Below are 6,000 nucleotides of genomic sequence, written 5' to 3' on the forward strand. Positions count from 1 at the left end.
GGCCGCGCCGGGCGTTGTAGGGCCCCCCTCCAGGTCACTCTCAACCCCGCAATTCGGGCGGGAGAAGTCGCCGCTGCCGGTACCCCGCAAAGCAGCCTCCCACCGGGGATCCGCGAGCTCCCGGTGTCACCATCCACCGGAGCCGGGCCGCAGCAACGCGCCACCGCCGCTCTCAACGCCCCGAAGCCGGCCAGCTCCACGGAGGTAAGTCCGCAGCAGCTCCACCACAGGCTCCACCACAGGCTCCACAGCAGCTCCCCAGCTCCACAGGCTCCGTGACTTGAGCCTCCAGGTCGTTCCGGTGGAGGCCGCTCCACGGCGCTAGGCCCCAACGGCAACGGAGACCCGACAGGGAAAAGGTCGGGTCTCCATGCAGGGAAGAGATTAAAAGTTTCCCCCACCCACCCCCCACACATACACATTTTAAAAAAATAACCGCTAAAGCGCTACAACTAAACCCTTAACAGGACAAATAAAACAAAAAAACACAGACAGACTGCAGAGGCCGCTGCGACACCGGTCGCGCCGCCCATCCACAATCAAACTACCTTTAATGGGTAGTTTTCTTTCTCCTGGAACCATTATTCTTATGCTTAGACTCCAGTCATCCTTCATGTATGGGCACAAACAGTATATCCAGAGCATCTGACCGCTTGTTTTCAGATAAACAAGTTAGCTGATCTGTCATTGCCTGGTCTAATGTATTGCAGAGAAATGCAGAATATAGAGAGGCAATTTCAAGTCACGCAGAAAGTATATTTTTAACTTTGGTTTGAGATGAGGAAGGAAATAAATTACCAAGTTGCATATACAAGAGGTGCAAGAGACCAGGGTTTTGAAACAACAATAGTAACATAGAGAAGAATGAGGAAGATGTACTTATGGACAGGTTGATGTTGTGAAAGTGGTGGGAAATTATTGCCACACAATCTGCACAGAAGCTCAGGGCTACACATCTGTGCTGAATACAAACGTACCGGAGAGCAGTTTGACAAGCTGACTTTTGAATGGAAAAAAAAGGAATTATGAATAGCAAATACAGCAAGTTGGTAAAAGTACACCATTTAAGGTAGTGGTGGATGTTAGTGGGATAACAATAGATATTGGGGGTAGGAAGGAACTGTAAATGTTGGTTTAAACCAAAGATAGACACAAAACCCTGGAGTAACTCAGCAGGTCAGGCAGCATCTCTGGAGAAAAGGAATAGGTGACGGAATAGGTGGCTGAACTTTGTTGCCTTCCACCACAGTGAAGAATTTTTTAATTTTTTTTTAATATTTCAAAATAGACTTTATTCAATTGATAAATATATACAATTCATGAACCATTCGAACAAAAAATTCATCCGACATTTTCGGAGACTATACAAATTTTTTCCAGTGCAATATTTTTACATTTGTCAAATTCCACCAAACCTGTCCCCCACCCGTGCCAAACCTGTCCCCCACCCGCACATTTTTGTGCACAGTTCGAAAATTCCATCCAACATTTTTGTAGGCTATAGAGATTGTTCAATACAGTTTATGTCTTTTAAATTCCACAAAAATGTCCCCCACCCGTGCCACTCATGTGGCCCCCTGGTGTGGGATACCTTCCCTTAATTTAATTTGAGGGGCGTCTCCACCACACCGTGCCCCCCATGTCCAGCAGCGGAAGGACCCTAGACTGTGGCCCTCCCCCACCGAGCCTTGGCGTTGGCTGCACCAAGCTTCAGCGAGTCCCTTAGCACGTACTCCTGCAGTCTGCAGTGGGCCAGTCGGCAACATTCCCTGATGGACATCTCGCTCTGCTGAGTGGTGAGCAACGCTTGGGCAGACCAAAAAGCGTCTTTCACCGAGTTGATGACCCTCCAGCAGCACTCAATGTCAGCCTCTGAATGTGTCCCTGGGAACAGTCAGTAAATCACAGAGTCCTCTGTGACGGAGCTGTTCGGGATAAATCGTTCCAGGGACCCTTTCATACTTCTCCAGACTCCAGTAAAGAATGCTGTGGCAGATGTTTGTGTTTTGTTGTGTATTGTGTGTTCTTTTTAAGTGTATCACTGCTGGCAAATTCATTTCACTGCACCTTTGGGTGCATGTGACGAATAAAATTTACTTTGACTTTGACTTTCGAGTCGAAACCCTTCTTCAGACTGAGAGTCAGGGGGGTGGGAAACTAGAGGTATGAAAAGGTTCAGAACAAATGAGAGCTGGCACTGATGGTCAAGGAAAGGTGGAGCCCACATGATCCATTGTAGGCTGTGGAAGAGGTGATAAAGATGGGATATATGGATGTGAACAGTGGAACTGGCAGGACAACTGGGGTGGGGGAGGGATGGAGAGTAGAAGGGATCCAGGGGTTACTTGAAATTCAAGAAATCAACATTCATACCACTGGGTTGTAAGCTGCCCAAGCTAAATATAAGGTGCTGTTCCTCTAATTTGCATATGACCTCACTCTGACGTGGAAGCGGCCCAGACAGAAAGGTCAGTATGGAAATGGCAAGGGAAGTTAAAATGTTTGGCAACCGGGAGATCACGTAGGCCAAGGCGGACTGAGGTATCCCACGCCAGGGGGCCACATGAGTGGCACGGGTGGGGGACATTATTTGTGGAAGTGAAAATGTCAAATGGAATTTTCGCACTGTAAACACTGTATATATTTATTACTTGGACAGGGGCCACAGAGTGGCACGGGTGGGGGACTGTTCGGTGAAATTTGAAAAATGTAAAAAAATTGTACTGAAAAAACTTGTATAGTCTCCGAAAATGTCGGATGAATTTGTTTGTTTGAATGGTTCAGGAATTGTATATATTTATCAATGAATAAAGTCTATTTTGAAATTAAAAAAAAAAAAAAAAGGCGGACTGAGCATTAGTTACCTGATCTATCATTGTCTGGTCTAAAGCGAAAAGATCGCCCAGTCTGCGCTTGGTCTCGCCGAGATATAAGAGAGAACAACAGGTACATGAGATGAGGTTGATAGAGGAGCAAGGGAGATATTGTCTACCTAACAATAGATATTGTTCAGAACAATATCTCAATGGAAATAGAATTAATTCAAGGAGGAAAAGGGGAAGTATTTCAGGTCTCCATTTTAGCTATAAATGCAAGTATATTAATTGTTTTCATATTAGAATATGATGAACATGATTCATGATGAACATGATAAAGTACACAAAATTATGACTAAATGGCAAAGCAGATTACTGCAAACAACATAATAGTCAAAAGCACTGACCTCAGTGGAATCAACCAAGCTGCTCTAAAGGGGAAGTATTGCTCAGAAGTCCTGGACTGTAATGGTGGACTGAATGAGGAACTTACTATTTAGAGACACAGGGTGTGTTGTAAGCTACAGAAAGAGACACTGGTTGTCTGGGTAAAAGATACAAAATCTGGACTTATCTTCAGGGCAGAAGAAAATGTTCTTGAAGAGATGATGGAAGTTGCAATTATATCACGTTAAGAGTATATTCCCAGGGTATATTTAGAAAAAGGAAGTCAAACTGACCAATTATACAACTTCTGCATCCCATATTCTCATCCTCAAGTTCCCCTCGCCATGCCAGAGCACACACTTTTCTGGAAGTTCAGTTGACTCATTGAACTTAGTTTAGTATGCTGGAGCATTTCCTGTTTGTCAGTAAAAATAATACAAGCTGGTTTGAACCGGTGTCACCATTGTTCCTCCTGAAATGACTGGGTCAACTTTCTCTGTGCCCTTATCAATATGGATGCATAAAATGTTCGACAATGCTCATTTATATCCTTGGCTAAAGAAAAAAAAGGTTTCCCTAGTTGTCATAATTAAAGCATGTGGAACCGAGTTGGATTGGAAATTGACTGAGACGCAAGAAAAATAGTGTAGAAGTAAATGGATATTTTTTTAGATTGGTAAGGTTCTGCAGAAATGGGTGCCTGGGCCCCAGATACATCAATTACTTGGAAGCAGGTACCAAATGTAGTATTTTGTGCCAATTACACAAAATTGGTTGGGTTGTGAGGAGACTGTAAGGAAGCTACAAGGTTCACCAGACTGATTACTAACATGGTGGGACTCTTCTATGAAGACAGATTGGATCAATTAGACCTGCATTTATCTGAGTTTGGAAGAATGAGAGGAGATTGCATTAAATGTATATAATTCTGTCTGGGTGGATGCATGGACAATGGTGGGGTATCTACAATCAGACATCAGGGACTCAGGATGTGGAGTAAGAAATTAAGACTGGGATGAAGAGAAATGTCTTCACTCGGGTTGGTGAAGCTGCCGAACCTTTACACCAAGAAGTAATCAAGGCTGAGCTGCTGAATGGTTTTTAAAAGATGAATAGATTTTGAATCACAGGGGGCAACAAGGATGTGGGGCGAGAGCTGAGATGATATTAACAGAGAGGAGCAGTCATGATCGCATTGAAGAGAGGCACAGGCTCAAAGAGCAAAATGGTCAACCCCTGCTCTGGATTGTCACCGCTTCTAAAATTCAGATGGGAGGTGCACTTCCACTGCTTTCACATCTCTGATTGCTTGGAGCCCAGCCTGAGAACTATAAAATACTTGACCATGTGCAGATCCGTTGGGTCTGTTCCCACAACGTGCGGTTGTGGGGGGGGGAGGCGGCATGTAGCATCACACACACTAACTATCCCCCCCCCCCTCGTACTCACGCGAATTATCCCCCTTGATATTATATTAATATTATTAATTTGCTCCTTTTACCCCCTAACCACCCTATCTACTGACGCATAGCCCCCAACTTGCAGTCACATCTAGAGAGGGGGGGGGGGGGGGGTAGAGAGTGAGGGCAGAGAGAGAAGGGGCAGAGACACAGAGAGAGGGGCAAGAGGGAGAGGGGGTGGCGAGGAGGAGAAGAGGGAGGGTGGGTGAGAGGGGAAAGGTGAGGGTGGAGGGGAGGAGAGAGAGTGCCTTTTTATTTCAACACAAATCCCCCCAAACAACCATTTGCAGGCAGTGTTTTTTAATTTAACCATATTTTCATTTTCAAACCACATTAAGGGTACTCACTCACAGTTGTGTGGACATGTGTTCAGTGTTATTCACAACTCAGAGAAACGTGACCCTCTGCCTTCCTCCAGCTTGCAGACTAATTGAGGCACACCACTTCCTGGTTTTGTAGTCCATCCCCCCTGCCGCCAGCGGGGGCAGCAGAGAGAATGGGGAATTTTGTAAAATCATTAATATCTCTGTCATTTTTCATCGACGGGAACCACCACACCATCTCCAGGTCCCTCAGATCGGCCGACTTGGGGTTACTGAGTCGGGGTTATGAGGCATAACCTCAGGGGCGACCACGCCTTTGCGGTTGCAGCTCCTCTTTCCTCAGACCTACCCCTCCATCGATTCTTTTAAGTTGAGACTTAAAACTCATCTTTACTCTCAAGCCTTTCTTGATGTCCTCTGAGGGAGGGCTATATGTATGTATTTATGCATGTAATTAATCTATGAACCACTGTTGTATAACGTTAGTACCTCCACCAATGTAAAGCACTTTGGTCAACAAGAGTTATTTTTTAAATGTGCTATAGAAATAAAAGTGACTTGACTTGACTCTTTTTGCATTACAGGGTCTAAACTAGGGTAATTATTTTAGTTAGTTATATGTTCACGTTGGGATCTTTAATGTTAAGCTCTGGCATTCTGAGGCAAACAACTTCACATTCTGTCCTCTCTTTCTCCTCTAAATATTCGTACCCATGCAAAGGAAGCAGAAGAGATATTATATTAAAAAACTATTTTAGAAAAAGCCAGAAATTTGGGATTGCATGTTAAAATCCATCTGTGGTTTAGAATTCTACCCCACATATTAGTAGTAGTTCAGTTAGTGGTATTATTAGGAGGTACACAAAAATGCTGGAGAAACTCAGCGGGTGCAGAAGCATCTATGGAAAGGAAAGGTTTAAAGGGGTATGAGCCAAATGCGGATAAATGGGACAAGTTTAGATGGGGCATGTTGACCTGCATGGACAAGTTGGGATGAAGGGCTGTAAGACTATG

General features: G+C 44.6%; 1 protein-coding gene across 1 annotated transcript in view; it reads right to left on the reverse strand.

Annotated features, from left to right (window-relative positions):
• Positions 1 to 4,417, reverse strand: part of itgb2 (integrin, beta 2) — a 96,561-nt gene extending 92,144 nt beyond the window's left edge. The window contains exon 1 of the mRNA XM_055638425.1: positions 3,224 to 4,417. The gene's annotated coding sequence lies outside the window, so the exon portion shown is untranslated. The remainder of the gene's footprint in view (positions 1 to 3,223) is intronic.
• Positions 4,418 to 6,000: the final 1,583 nt, after the last annotated feature.

This window comes from Leucoraja erinacea, chromosome 7 (genome assembly GCF_028641065.1).
Source record: "Leucoraja erinacea ecotype New England chromosome 7, Leri_hhj_1, whole genome shotgun sequence".
Classification (NCBI taxonomy): Eukaryota; Metazoa; Chordata; class Chondrichthyes; order Rajiformes; family Rajidae; genus Leucoraja; species Leucoraja erinaceus.